Here is a 15,570-nt window from a genome sequence, read left to right on the forward strand (position 1 = left end):
CCACAGAAGGTCTGAAGTTCTTAGGCTGGGCCTCTACAATCCCAGTGTTCGGTTCCATGAGCCAGATCAATTATAAAAGGGAAGTCTGCCACAAAGTTAGGTGAGTGCTTGGTATGACAAAGAGCTCCATAAAGAAATGCTGCCATGACCCTGCAAATCAGCTGGAGCCAGTAAGTCAACACTACTGTTCAAAGAGCTTAATATTTCTTGTCATCAAAGAATGAAAGCACCTTTGTGACACATTAATCACTAATTGCCCATATCCCCCCCAAAAAAGGCAAATTTTCACCTTCTGAAGGAAAAGGACTGGGCAGCCAAGACAAACCTAAAATCCACTGATGTGCTTTAATTTGAGAAATATTAATTGGCTTTCAAAGGATGTTGTATCTTCCATTTTATACAAATAAGGAAAATGCTTCATTTTGGTACACATCTAGCCTTTGTAGAAATACTAAAACACCTATCGCAAACGCAATTACCCATATTTATTTTCATAAAGAAGTTGGTAGATCTACTTATAAAACAAGGTATTACTTTAATCCGAAGGTGGTAGAATTAGGCCTTACCATATATATTTTTATATTTTGAAGAAGCGTTAAGGCAGTCCTGCTTATCAAAGGAAAGCTTCATTCAATGCTGTTTTTAATGTTTAAAAACAATACAGATATGGGTCCTAAGTCTTCCACCTGACCTATGCAGATGAGTCTCTCGGGAAGGCCTCCCACACAAACCTGTTCAGCCAGAGATGCTGAGCAGTGTTTCCATGTGTGGTGGGTATGGAATACAACTCAACGTAAGACATGCCCAAGCTTCAGCTTCCTATTTTATGTTATTAATTCCGCTGAAAACACCACCTCATTCAAGTACACTGGAGCTCCACAAGCTTCCAAACGCAATCGTGCTCGTGATCGGGAACTGCCTGTGCCACTCTCCGCACAGGATCCGAGTCTGCGGATCCTAGATCCTGGGATCCCTCACCCCGGCTCCCCGCTGTCTCGGGTCGGTCCCGTCCCGCCCCCGCCCCGCACAGAGGGGTCTGCACAGCCCTCCCCTCATTTCGCTGACCGCAGCCGGACGGATACCGAGAGGTTTCACCCCTCCGGGGGCAACGGCACAGGGAACCACCGGCTCCCGCCCGAGGGCAGGGAGACACGGTACGGAGAGGTATGTTCCCTGCCCGCCGGGCTCGCACCGCTCGGACCTGCCAGGTGCACCCCGAGACCCTTACCCTGGGGACCCCGAGACCTTTCCCTGCCGGTCCCGAACCGCCCCCGCCGCTGCCGGCGCCTCCCCCGGCTGTGCCCGGTCCCCTCACGGCGCGATGCAGGAACGGCGCCCCCCAGCGGCTCTGCCGGGCCCCGCGCGCGGCCGACGTGAGCGGCGCCGCGTCCCCAGGCGGGCGGGGCGGGCAGGGCGGGGCGCGGGCGGGGAACGGTCCCGGGGCGGGGCAGGGAAGGTCGCGGACACGGCCCCGCCGGCCGCCTCTGTGTCCGTGTCGCTGCCGCGGGGGCAGCTCAGCTGGGGCTCGGCGGCGCGGCGCGGCTTCCTCCCGTGAGTTCCACTCTGCGCCGCGATTCACCCGGGGGCCGTGGGAGGGGAGAGAGGGGGTGGTTTGAGCTGCGGCGACCCGCGCGGGCCCCGCGGCGGTGCCGCTGCCGGTGCCGCCCCTGCCCGGGCACACGTGCGGCTCCGTCCGCGCTGCCCGGGGCGTGGCGGCTCCCGCGGGAGCCCCGGGGAAGGTTCCCGGGCACCACCGGGGCCGCGGCGGGCTGCGGGGCTGCGGCGGCTGCGACGGCGCTGCGTGCGGGGGAGCCCCGGCCCGCCCGGCCCGGCCCCGGGGGCGGCGGAGCGCACCACCCAGGGCACCCCCACTCCGCCCGCCGGGCTTTGTGTCCCGAGCGAGGGACGGGCTTTCCCGGCGCGGGCAGAGCTCGGCGCGCTCCGATCCCTCCCGCCCAAGTTTCCCGCGGAGCCTTCCCGGGGCGGGTGCCCACCCGCGGGTCCGGCTGGAAGGGCATCCCGGCGGTGGGGAGATGGCTGAAGGCGGGGCAGGCAGAGCCCCTCCGGACTTTGGCGTTGCTCCGCTTGCGCTGTCATTCCTTCACCTCCGGGTGTCCGACCATGGGAAGCGGTCAAGTGTTGACATTCTGTTAGTTTCGACTTCCAGCTGCTCCGAGTTGCGGTGATGTTGTTCCCAATAGCCCCTGGGAGTGGCTTTTTTTGTTTGTCTGTTTATTTTTTAAGCCTTCGTTCCTCGTTTTTTTCCTTTAAAACTCATTTATTAGATCTGATGCATAAGTTTGAAAATATATACGTTTTGTGTATCATTTTCTTATAAATTTGATTTGCACACCTTTTTGACCGTACCAGGTAAGTATCTGCTTGCCTGAGCGCGGCTGTACTGTGGGAATTGGTGTGTGAAGGGGTGCGTCCCAAAGACCCTTTGGAGCAGTGAACGCACAGTTAGTTCTGGGACTTGGAATACAAACACGGTGGTGCGGCACTGACAGGTTGGTGGCTTTTACCATAGGCTGTTTTCAGGCTGTGTGCTGTAGGCTTGCAGATGAGTGTTCTTACAGTTTGGAGTAGGGGAAAAAAAAAAAAAGCAAGCATTAATCAGAATTTTTAAAAACCTGTTAAAGTGTTTGGTGTGGAAATGGAAGTCTTCTTACAAGATGACAGGTATTTTTAATATCTCAGGTGTCTTGATGATATGTCACTTGATATGAATAAGGCCTTTTTTTTCCTTTCCTGATTTGGGCTACTCCTCCTCTGTCTTTATAGGTGTTACCACATTAAAAACATCAATAATGTATTCTAACTTCCAGAAAACTGCGGTTCAATCCCAAAATTTTAACTGAACCTAATTTTTTAATTACTTATGTGTTAGACTCTAGTTCATATTACTGTTTTATTTTCTGCAGATCTGAAATCACTAGTGTATCTTGTACTGTAGATCTGAAATCAGGAGCTAGTTTTTAAGAATAACTTTACTGGAAGACTGGTGTCTGTTTGTTGACTAGTGCATGCAGAAAAAACGGAAAGGGGGTTCAATTTAATCCTTGTGTACTCAGCTGGTTTGTTTGATACGGTGATCCCCACCACTACTACAGATGAAAATGGGAGATGTAGGAGATAGCCTGCAAGTAGCCAAAAGCAGATATAGAAAACACAAACCTTCATTTGACAAATGGAGGCAGAGGTCTGCACAGGTGTGTGTGCAGCAGGCTCCAAGTAATCTCAGAGATTTGATCCAAAATACAAACCCACCATTTTGTTGCTTTATCTGCTTCCTTGTCAAGTGAAAGAATCTCAGGGCTGCTGAGTGTCAAATAAACCAAGATACGATTGAATCTGTTGTTGTGGAAGTTATTTCCCTGCATGTGGTTGATACCACAAAATTTTCAATTAAAGAGGATGTTTCTTGATTCCTTACATGAGAATACAGGGGAACTGTGATGTGAAATGCATGCATATTGAAGACAAACTTATTCTTAGCATATTGCTTCCATTTTACGTGTTATGGCTCAAAGGGAGCTAAGAGGTTGGGATTTGTTCTGAAGTTCCCATTTTACAGATTGACAGAAGTATCCGTGTTACACAGTCCAAAATGATGGTGTGTACAGTGAAATGAAGATTATTTAAAGGAATTTTTAACTTGCCAGATTTCCATTTAGTGCTTAATTAGGTCTGCTATTGCTTGTCATATTCAAGACGAATAAATCTACTGGGATGCTCATAATAATATTATCCAAAATTACAACTATTAGTACAAACAAAGATTTGAAAAGTATCACAAATGAAGCCAAACAAGCTGGTTTATACTTTGAAACAATTTATAACGATTAGGATTAAATACTTCATGGAGTAGATTATGACATAGCTTCTATATTCTGTGTGGTACCGGTCAGGTATACCACATTAGTTATTTTATGTTTTGAGAACAATATTGGTGCTAGCTGATGTGGGCAAATCGTTGCCAGAATGGTTTACCAGTCTGGTCTAGAATGACAGTCTGTATAGTCAAAGTATTGTGAATAATTTTTAAAAAGATCTCTACTTAAGACATTGTAGCTCAGTCTAATGTCAAAGTGGCAGAAAGAAACATTGGATGTTCTCTAACTGGTGACCCCAGTTCTGTTTTCATCATGCTACGTGATCTGTCTTTGGATCCATCAAATAAACAGAGGCTGTTTTTTCAAAGCACAACTTTCTGACTTCATAAAACAAGTTTGGAAGGAGGTAGAGCCACTGAGACATGCAATATTTGTAGGTTAGTGCATGGTAGCTCTCTTTCGTCTCTGCTTGATACTGCTCTTTTTTGTCCTTTTCTGCTCTCCTTTTTTCTCCCTTTCCCCCTTCTCTCTTTTTAATCTCTCTCCCCCCCTTCTTTTTTTCTTTTTTTCTCTTTTTTCTTTTTTCCTCTTTTTTCTTTTTTCTCTTTTTTTTTTTTTCTCTTTTTTTCTTTTTCTCTTTTTTCTTTTTTCTCTTTTTTCTTTTTTCTTTTCTTTTTTTCTTTTTTTTCTTTTTTTCTTTTTTCTCTTTTTCTTTTTCTCTTTTTCTTTTTTTCTCCTTTTTCTTTTTCTCTCTTTTTCTCTTTTTTCTTTTTTTTCTTTTTCTTTTTTCTTTTTTTTTTTCTCTTTCTCTTTTTTTTCTTTTTCTCTTTTTTTCTTTTTCTCTTTTTCTTTTTTCTCTTTTTCTTTTTCTCTTTTTCTTTTTCTCTTTTTCTTTTTCTTTTTCTTTTTTCTCTTTTTTTCTTTTTTTCTCTTTTTTCTTTTTTTTCTTTTTTCTCTTTTTTCTTTTTTCTTTTTTTTCTTTTTTCTCCTTTTTTTCTTTTTTCTCTTTTTTCTTTTTTTCTCTTTTTTCCTTTTTTCTCTTTTTTCTTTTTTCTCTTTTTTCTTTTTTCTCTTTTTTTCTTTTTTCTCTTTTTTTCTTTTTTCTCTTTTTTTCTTTTTTCTCTTTTTCCTTTCTCTTTTTTTTCTTTTTTCTCTTTTTTCTTCTCTTTTTCTCTTTTTTTTCTTTTTTCTCTTTTTTTCTTTTTTCTCTTTTTTCTTCTCTTTTTTTCTTTTTTCTCTTTTTTCTTTTTTCTTTTTTTCTTTTTCTCTTTTTCTCTTTCTCCTTTTCTCTCTTTTGTTCCCCCTCTTTTTCACCTCTCCTCCCCATTTTTTCCCCTTTCCCCCCTTTTTTTATCCCCCTTTTTGTTTTTTTTCCTCCTTCATAAGGCAGTCAGAACATGTAAAATTGAAATGCGTAGGTTTGCTGAAAGACAGGGAGGATTTACAATATATTCCTTAATGAGTAACTCCCTTCATTTCCCTCTGATAAGTGAAGGACTCTTTTTAGTGTCCTGTCAATCTTACCTGTACTCAAATTCAGTTTCTTCCAATTGGCCAAGACAAGAAGGAGAGGGTATTATTTATGTGCTGCTCAGAGGTGTTGAATCAGCTAAAACCATTTTGAAATAATGATTGAACATATTCCTGCAGAAAGATGTAAAAGCTTTTCTTGAAAAATATTTTGATTCAATATGTCTTAATTTCTGTAGGTTACTTAATAGTTTGAGTCCAAAAAATATTTCAATGAGATTTTGTAAATTTGCTATTAAAAGAATGTGGGAATGAAAGTGTGAAGGGCTTTGTATATTAAGATTATGGTAAAGTTCTGGAAGCATAAAATAAAATCAAGTAATATTTTGAGATATAACTTGAGATCGTGTGAGCAAAGAACAAGTACTGACAAAAGCAGTGTGGCATGAATGAGAAGCAAAGTCCACGGTTAGTGCTATTTTTTGAAACTTACTTTTTCAGGTACACATCTAAAATGCTTGGATTTATTGTTGTTGAGAAACATAAGTTGCATAGAGACTCCTTCTTTGTGAGAATGTGAATGGAATTTAACAGTAGCCTCTAAAAGGATACATGTAGATTGTATGTTAAGAGATGCCAAAAGAAAGCAAGCATTTCTGATTTATTTAGTAGGCTGAGGTCAGGTAGGGTGTTTCTAAGGAAGACACTAGTCATTAGTTGGAAGAGCTCTGTTGTAACAGCACTTCAAGCCCTGTGAGCACTTAACCATGCTTTTTACAGCAAGGGATTTTCTTGCTTTCCCTGCACCCATCAACATATTGTTGTTATTGAAAATACTCGGTGAAACCAATGTTTTATGCATTTTGCTGAAAGCTAAAGGCAATAAATGATAACCTAGGCTGTTCCTGCTGCAGTGGTGAAGTCCTGTGTTTTGTGCAACGTGTGTCACTTGGCAAACACTCTGGTTTAAGATACCAAGGTTCTGCCAAACAGGATGTGTAACCAGATGAAATGAAGGAGTTTAAAATGCAGCAGCTCTCAGTGGATCGCTGGATAAATGGAAACATGACTTCTGTTTTGAACAAAATAATTTTCATTGACTTGTATTTGTAACCTCATAGGTTTCTTTCATCCTTTCATACTTATGCTTTTGTGTCCTGCATTTATGAGGACCAGGACAGATGTATCTCATCAGTCTGATTACTTACAGTGACAAGGGGAGAAACCTATCCGGTTCTCACCATGTCTTTTGGATTATTCTTGACTGGTAATGATGTTTCATGATCTTTGCTGCATTTATCTTCCCTTTTGACAAAGAATGCTGAAGGTGATACTTAGTCATACCATGTTTGCTGATTCATGTATGTGGTACAGTCTCATACTCCACCACTGCCTTCCATTCTGTTACCAGTGTTCTTTCTTTGATTTTATGACTCCAGTTGATCTCCTTGGTACTGTTCTAGTGTTTTAATCCATGCTGTTGTATATCCATGGTCCTGGTGTACTAATACAATATTTACTATATAAATGTCTGCAGAAGAAGGGTGTTTCACAAGCTTGTCTGTTGTAAAATCATCTATCTCTCTGTCTTAGTCCCCAGTGTGTAGGGTTAATCAAGGCTTAAATGAGTTAACAATAAAAAAGTTTGCTTCTTACACAAGTAGCCTACTTGTTTTCAGAATCTCCTGTCTCATACTTGTACGAAAAAAAGATTATTAGTCTTTCATACTTGGGAACAAAAAGGGATTATGAGGAAATGTTTACACAGAACTTGGGAAACCTTTGTTTTTGCTTGGGTTTTTTTAATTATTGGTCTTTTAGGCACAGGACTAGATTAACCCTAGAGGACCACTATAAAACTACAGAAGATTTGTTTTGCTTTTGTCCCTTCCACTCACATATATATATTTTTTTATTATCTGTACATTTGCTTTCTGTTGCAGGCCTGCAAGTAATGTCCTTCAATCCATATGATAAAACAGTTACTCATCTTAAAAATTATGATCCACAACATAATCTTTCTGGCTTGTTTCAAAAATGGCAGTCTAATTTCCAACCTAAACTATTTACAGCCTTCATAGACCCTTTTTTTCTTGTTTAGTATCAGTCACTAGCTTAAGTCTTGGTGTTTTCCCTCTATATACGTCTATTGGTTTAAAAAGAACAGTCATGTTTACTTTTAGATTTACGTTGTTGGGCTGAATGGTCCAGGTTGTCTTTGTTTCATTATATACTGGGAAGATTGGTGGGTTCACCTTGGAGAAGAGAAGGTTGAGTGTGGCTGTATTTCAGGCTACAGCTTCCTCAAGGGGGACAGTGGAGAGGATGATGATCTCCTCTCTCTGGGAACCAGTGACAGGACATGAGGAATGGGGATGAAGCTGCATCAGGGGAAGTTCAGATATGCAAATACTAAGGCTATATTTATGAAACACAATTAATGAAATTATCACTTAACTCTTGTTTCAGTGCTATTTGCAGTTGTCTTTGTTTAAACGTTCATACTGAGGTTTGGGGGGTTTTTTCCACATCTTCCAATCCAGTTTCCTCATGTTTAATAATCTCCTGTGTCGTTGTATGAATCAAAAAAAACCTGAATTCCCTCCACCTCTGACCAGCTTTACTGCATTCTCTTTTGTCTGTTTTGTCAAGGAAAGATGGTATAATTTGCCAAGATAATGTAAGTAAATTTGTATTTCATTTATTCTACCACTCTCTTTGTAATTTCTCTGTTTCTCATTATTCTTTGCTTCAAAATCTATTCTATTTCCCTTTGTCTTTGATTCAGTTTTATTAAACCACCTCCAGCGAAACAAATGAATTAATGTATGTAAATGTTAAGTAGCAGTAGGACCAAGGTACATTTTTAAACTGCAGGATGATGGTCAGCCTTGTACGCTTAGAAGGCTGATGCTTCCCACAGTAAGTTTCTGAGCTCTACAGCCTATGACATTGACAAGTTATTAAATATTGGTGCTGAAGGCTTCCATATCAAGGTTGACATGTTGCTTTATTGTGAAGAGGATAAGAGAATAAGTTGAGATTAGAAGAGAGCGTAAGGAGAAGTAGGTGAACTGGTGTGGAGAGCAGTGGAGTTGAAGGTCAATCTGCTGAAGCGAGCCAGTGTGCAGAGAATGTGGTGTCTGTGGATACTGTTGGGACCATGACCTGGTAGGGATTGCAACCAGGAGAAGGAGAAATTCTGTGAAGTCTTGGGGTGGGCTGACAAGGATCTGGATCAAGGAGGCAAACTGGAATAGGAGAAGGGCTTATATGATCCAATGACTAAAAAAACTGAAATGAAAGACACTAACACTGAAGATCAGGCTAATGTGAAGTGAGGTAGAAGAGAGAAGGAGACAAGAAAGACAGGAGTGAAATGGGTCAAACAATTGACCTGTGTTGCAGTAAATTTCTTACTTCTGATGTCTTTAACAGATGTTTAAAGGGTTACACTAATAATTATTGAGAATAGTTGCATGCTTTGTTCTATGAGGTTCATTAACGTGCATTCATAATCCATCATAACTGTGCTTACCTTCTTCATCCTCATCTTTTCAGGAAGTCATAACTTTTTCTTTTACAAGCAGATACAGATCTGTCATTTATGATTCCTCCCTGTATCCCTTCCCAGTTGAGTTAACTCTGTGTGAAACTGCACCTTTACATCTGTTCATGTACTGAAGGTGGTTGTAGTCTGTGTTTTATCGATAACAACAACAGTGCTTACTGCTTTGGGACTCTTCTGGAGTGGCAGTGATTATTTTGCTTTACAAGTCAGCTTCCTTTAATAGAGTTCTCCCTGAACCTCGTTCATGTGCCCTAAAGCAGGAGTGAAGAAAAGGAACTTGAAAACTGACCAAGTCAGCCTTGCCTGCTTAGAGCAGTCCATTTAAAAAGGGGGGGAAAAAGCGCTATTGTTCATTTTAAATCTCTGCTATATTGCAGACTTTATGCTATGTTCTTTCATTTTCTGTGGATTATGCATATTCAGAGTGGTTAAATTCAGTTGATTTTAATTCCTTTTGCAAGCATGTTGTACCCTGACCTCAAATTAGGGAGCCGGTTTTTATGGTACTAAGAATCCCAATCTCATTATGGAAGAGATTAAGGATTTATGGTGGATTTTAATGCATCCTTTTTATCCTGACAGAAAGCAAAAATACTTTTTGCTTTCTACTTGTTTACTGAAGTTTGTACTGAAGCAGTGTTAATGTATTTGATCACAATTTTGAGTACATTAATTTAGAGTAGTCCTTTCAGAAGAACTTTATGTGATACTTAATTTGAGAGAACCTAACTATTCTTATAAGAGCCATTCCTATGTAATAAAGCTTTTGCTACATATGACACTTAGGAGAATTTTAATTACTGCAAATCTATTTTCCATCTGGTTGACTCCCAGCCCATACGAGTGCATGGGATTACCCCTTCCAGATGCAGAACTTTGTGCTTCCCTTGGCTTTACTCTGTGAGGATGATGTTGGTCCCTTTCTCCAGACTGTTGAGGTCCCTCTGGATGGCAGCATGACTCTCTGGTGTCTTGGACACTCCTACTTTGGTGTCATCTGCAAACTTGCTGAGAATGGACTCTGCCATCCAGATCATTAATGGTGTTGATCAGGACTGGAACCAGTATGGACTCCTGGGATACACCTCTAGTGTCTGGCATCTGGTTGGAGTTGTGCCACTGATCAGTACAGCCCTTTGGGCCTGGCAGGTCAGCCAGTCCAACTAATTGTTTTTCTAGACTGTATTTCACCAGTTTATCTGTGAGAATGTATTGAGTGACTGTTTAGTTAAAATAACCCTTCTCAAAACTGGTGTGTTAAATGGCTCTTCTGCTGCAGTATGGTAAGGGTCCAACTTTAGAAATGGCTTGAGGCTCTTTTTGCTAACAACTTGGCAGGCCTGAAAATGTGTTTCTTTAGAATGTGATCTCAAAAGCTAAGTGGGCTTAAGTTATTATTTAATAAGTTGAAGTAAGATGTAGTGATTTATGTGAAATTACCTTATAATTCCCATGAGAAATTGCCCTTATGATTTACTCAGGTAGAACAATTATCCTTCATATTTTCCATAGGTCACAAGTTTCACAGCTTGATAGTGGCAGTGAGTTATTATGGTCTTTCTTTTGTGGAATGGAATGGATCTTCATAACTCTGTCATGCCAAAGATGTTTTAACATTGCAGTTTGCATGAAAGAAAGAGAGTAACTCTTCCTGATGAGAGCAATCTCTCTGTCTCTGTAAGATGTCAGTAGCACATAGCAAGGGCAAGATAAAGCAATCCCTGCAAGGGTCATTAAAGCATGGTGGTCTTCTCCTACACACCTATTTTTCAAGGCTCCCTTTACTGTCATCCTTGGATGTTGGCCATCAAGGATGTGAGACTATCTTGGATGTGAGAACTAAATGTGGCCTTTTAGTTCTCACCAGTGTCCATTGTGTGCAAAAGTGCATTGGGCAAATGTGACTTGGAGCATCACTGTCACCTGCAGGTTACTGCAGGTCAGTGTTCCTGGGAGAGTGCCCTCATCTGCTTTCTGCTGAACTAATGGAAAGCATAACCTTTTAGAAAATATATGTTGCAGAACATATTAAGAAATTTTGGCTAAGTGTCCTGAAAGCAAGAATGTAGTTTCCAGCACCTGGGCCACTATCTTGGCAGGGATCACTGTAAACAGGATTGTGCTTCCAGTACCAGCGTACACAACTCTCTTCAGTTTCAGACAGGAACCTGGTGCGTGTTGCTGTACGGTGGTGGCCTAACAATAGTTTTTAAGTGCTGTAACCTTGGACTAACACTCTCCTATTCAGACTGACTAATACTTAATGCCAGCACTGTTGGCCAATTCCATCAAAGGCCGAGTGGGTAGAAGAATGCACAATTGTTTTTTGCTAAGCCATTCGTATGCTCTACTAAACTGGCTCCACAAGGTTGATGGGGATATGTGATAAACTCATGTTACCTAGTTTTCACCAGCACACAACTGGACCATTTCTCCTGGAAATGACGACCATTATTTGATTTAACACAAGTGTGAATACCTAACCATTGGCTTAAAAAGTGAAGGCCTTTCTTAGTGACCTTCTGGTTGGAAATGGAAGTAGGCAATACAATCAGGTGGTTGTACATGTATCTACCATCACCAGTATTTATTGCAACCCTGGCCCTTTGGAAGAGGCCCAGTGTAATATCTGTCAAGTGTGGCCTGCAGCCACTCAGTACTCTATCTCTCCCCAGGGCTGTTGCAGCAGTTTTCTTGCTTCTAATGTTTTGCAGGTATTTTTAAAAGACATTTTGAATGGTTCTCTGGAGCAAGGAATGTTTGTCATTTTGTCCTCATTTATAGGTAGCAACTATCTGTGAATGACTTGACTTCTTATGAGCCCACTCAGCTCACATGTCCTCGTTGGGGGTTATTGCAGAAATACATACCTTAGTTAGTTGATCAGCAACAGCATTCTATTCCTGCACTGGCTCACCATGAGGTACAGTGTAGGCATCTACATGTTTCACCCACAGAAAGCAATGGTTTTGAACACTGAATCCTATCACTAAAGAGGTTTACTGTGTATTATCCAGTCAACTGCTTGTCATTTACTAGCCCATACTGTGAGACCTTTAAATACTACCCAAGACTCAGCAAAAAGACTTCTGAAGCTGCTGGTTTTTCCAGCACCATAGCTACAGCCATTAATTGGACATATTGCCTGCTCTCCCCCTCCCTTAATAGGTTAGAAAGGTTTGCCCAGCCATTTCAAAGGATATTGCTTTCCACTGCAGTTTTACTTTCAGGTATCTTGATGTCCTATCAGTGAAGTATCTATTCTTCTCTTGGGTTAATTGCTCATGTGGTGGGACCTGCTGTGCCCAAGGTGGTGACCCACTGTCATTACCCAGGACAATTTGTGCTGTTTTATCCTCTGTGTAGGGAGGATAAAACAGGTGTAGGGATGTACCATTTCCACTTGACAGTGCTGATCTATTGCACCTTCCTGGTTTACTGACTGGAATCATTTGGCAGTACCTGCTGTCAGTCTGGGAATTGTGCTGTCAGTTTACCTTGGCCTTCTGGATGATTGTTTCTGTTTCAGTGAGGGCTGAATAAACAGCCCGAAGCTGTTGTAGTTTTGTGATGGTGGGATCAAACTCTGAGACCAAAAGCTCAACAGTATGTGCCACTGTATTGGGTCTGGCTGAGCTGGAGTTCACTTCCCTGTAGTAGCCCTCACAGTGCTGTGCTTTGCATTGGTAGTTAGGAGGGTGTTGATAACTCACCGGTGTTTTGGCTGCTGCTGAGCATCAGCACTGTAACATTCCTTCCTCAGTTGAGGGCAAGATCCTGGGAGGGGACACAAGTAGGGCAGCTGACCCAAACTGGCCAAAGGGATATTCCATACCATACATGACATCATCTCAGGTATAAAGGCTGAGGCAAGGAGCAGGAAGGTGGGCATTCCTTGTCCCCAATGGCTGCCTGCTGAGGAACAGTTACGTGTGCTGGAGCGCGCTTCTTGGGAGTGGCCAGACATCGCTGCTTGTGGGAAGTAGAGAATAAACTGTGCCATCTTTTGCTTTACTTTTGCATGTGCAAGCTTTCACCTGGCTTCTGCTTTAATAAACTGCCTTATCCCAACTCATGAGTTGTTTTTCCACCTTACTCACTCCCCTTTCCGGGTAGGAAGGGGAGTGATAGAGTAGCTGAGTGGGCACCTGGCATCCAGCCAAGGTCAACCCACCACAGCCATCCATCTTCATGCTGCCAGAGAGTCCAATAAGCCACTTGGTCATCAGATACCAGGGCTTCAAGCTCAAAATGCTTATTTGCTTATTCAAAGGTAACTCTATTCATCTGGAAAGAACTGACCTTTTTTATTATTATATTATTTAATGATCGTATGTGGGCCAAAGATGGTATAAATTGCCTGTGAAACCCTCAAACACCAATAATTTTCTATGTTTCTACTTTGCAGCTCTACCTTATAAAGTATGGTTTGTTCAGCTGATTTGGGCATCATTCTGTGAAGTCCCTGCCAAATTATTCTTTCAAATTTTACTTCTGTGGCAGTTGTCTGAATTTTCTTGGGCTTAGTTTCCCAGCCATGATTTTGCATTGCTTTGGTGACAGTGCTTCTTCCACTTTTTGTTCAATGGAACCAGTGGTGCAGATAACATCGTCCACATAGCTGAGTGATTTACAGTCTGGAGAAATATTGAAGTCTTCCAAACACTGGGCTTCCAGCCCATGCCAAACTCTGGGTATGTGTGTGGATACCCCTGGGGCAGTACTGTGAGGGTGGATTGCTGAATCCAGTGTGAATGTGCAGATTGCTCCTGTGGTTCATTAGCACCTGGAATGCCAAAGAAAGCCTTTGTTGGATCCCATGTAGGATAATCCCTCTTTGGATACAGCTTGCTGGGTCAAAATTATAACAATGGGCACTGCATCTCTGTGTAGGGCAGTCTGTAACCAGCTGTCATTCTCTGGGAGCTGTCAGGCATTTTCACTGTCCAGATGGGGCTGCTGAAGTGGGGAAGTGCCTTTCTGAATGACTTCAGCCTCTGACAGTTGTAGTGATCTGGATGATCCCTGTGTAGCCTCTGGGCAGCCTGTACCTTTTGGAGACAACTCATTTTGAGGGAGGCTCCAAATTAGCAGGAATTGTAACCAATCTTGATACAGTGAAAATATGAACCCCAGAAGAATATCTACCTCCTGTTTTCTTGAAAGATTTTTCTAAAAACATTTAATAAAACTAAAAACATTTCCTTTTGTGTAACTGTTTTCTGATGCAGAGGATATATCTATGGAGTGTACACAATATATTTTCGCCTGACAAGCAGGAGGGATATCTCTTTCATAAGACCCACTGGTATGCAGCACAGATTGGTGTGGGGCACACTGGCAGATTGTCTTGCAGCAGTGGCCTGTACTGAAAAGTTTGATAGTGGCTTTTTAACTGCCATGGGATATCGAGTGCATGTTGATTATTTTTAACTGCTTTCATCTGATGTGATCTATTTCATCTTCAGAAGAAATTGAATTGAACAAAGTAAAAAGCTACCAAATCTTTTTTGCTTGTGACAAAGAATAAATGTATTCATACCTGCCTTTAGACATGCATTACTGTTTTTATGTGGTCTTCAAAAGATGTCTCTGATGTGGAGGTTATCTTTTAACAGTACTCTGTGTTATGTGATACTTGGCGTTTTATTCTTAAGGATGTGTGAGGGTGGTAATGTAGTATTGAATTATCCATCTGTTATCTATATTACAGATTGATTTGTGTACTTTTGTTGCTGTCATGATACATATGAGTGGAAATTATGGGCGTGTGTAGTAAATTGTTGATCAATTCAGTCCTTCATTTGCCTTAGCTGGCTTTTGAATCTAATCAGACTGGAAACAAAATTGCATACTTTGTCTTTTCTTTTTCATTTTATATTTTTGATAGCCATCAAAGCTAGCAATGTGCTAGAGAATTGGGAATGGTTTTTTGGCTACTTACAAAAGTCATATATATCCAACAAAATCCAACAAAAAAATTCCAACAAAACTTGTTGGATATATTTCTACTGTTGTGATGACCTTATGAGTCTTGTGTGAGCATTGTAGTAATTACTCGTTTTGATATTGTTGTTTTTCTTTACCATCTTTTTCCTGCTAGTAAAGGTATTTCATGGGTGGTTAGGTAATGTAGCAAGAAGTTGTCTGTTCAATTGATTACTTGTGACTGTTTTTGCAGTAGCTACTTGTCATAGTTCCGATTTTAACAAGGCATTTTTCTTTCCCTTCCCCCTGCCGTGTGTGTGTTTGTATATGGGCCATCAGGTTAGCAAAAGAATTGGCTTGGTCCACTAATGGCCAAGAGATTAGTCTCCTTGACAACGAAGGGGTGGCTGGCTGGTGTGTGGCTGGAAAGAGGTGGGGAGGAGAGGTGGTGTGTGCCGGTGGACGGGGACCTGCTGCAAGCTGCAGAGCTGCCTGTTTTTTGTTTGTTTGTTTTTTTCTTCCTGTCAGAGGGGAGTTTGCTACTTCTCTCTTCTCAGCTGTTGCTGGCTGCAGGCCCTGCTTAAAGCTAATCCTAACCAACTGAAGTTTGTGAGTTTTCTTCCCTTGGGAGAACTTTCTGTTTTATTGCTGTTTTTTTCCTTCCCCTTCCCCTCCCCCATTCCCTCTCTTCTTTCCCACTGTGGGAAGGGAAGGGGAACCAAGTTTTTTTACTTTTTGGTCTGTTTTTTTTCTTCCCTCCGACAT

General features: G+C 41.8%; 1 protein-coding gene across 2 annotated transcripts in view; it reads left to right on the forward strand.

Moving 5' to 3' along the window:
- The first annotated feature begins 1,455 nt into the window (after positions 1–1,455).
- The window catches only part of PAM (peptidylglycine alpha-amidating monooxygenase), a 119,445-nt gene continuing 105,330 nt past the window's right edge, over positions 1,456–15,570 (forward strand). Inside the window, exon 1 of one of the 2 annotated variants that reach the window (XM_050328376.1) lies at positions 1,456–1,551. The gene's annotated coding sequence lies outside the window, so the exon portion shown is untranslated. Of the gene's footprint in view, positions 1,552–2,403; positions 2,511–15,570 lie in introns of those variants that run through there. The other variant, XM_050328377.1, reaches the window with a different exon arrangement.

The sequence above is a fragment of the Myiozetetes cayanensis genome, unplaced genomic scaffold, assembly GCF_022539395.1.
Source record: "Myiozetetes cayanensis isolate MyiCay16 unplaced genomic scaffold, myiCay2020 scf4, whole genome shotgun sequence".
Taxonomy (NCBI): Eukaryota; Metazoa; Chordata; class Aves; order Passeriformes; family Tyrannidae; genus Myiozetetes; species Myiozetetes cayanensis.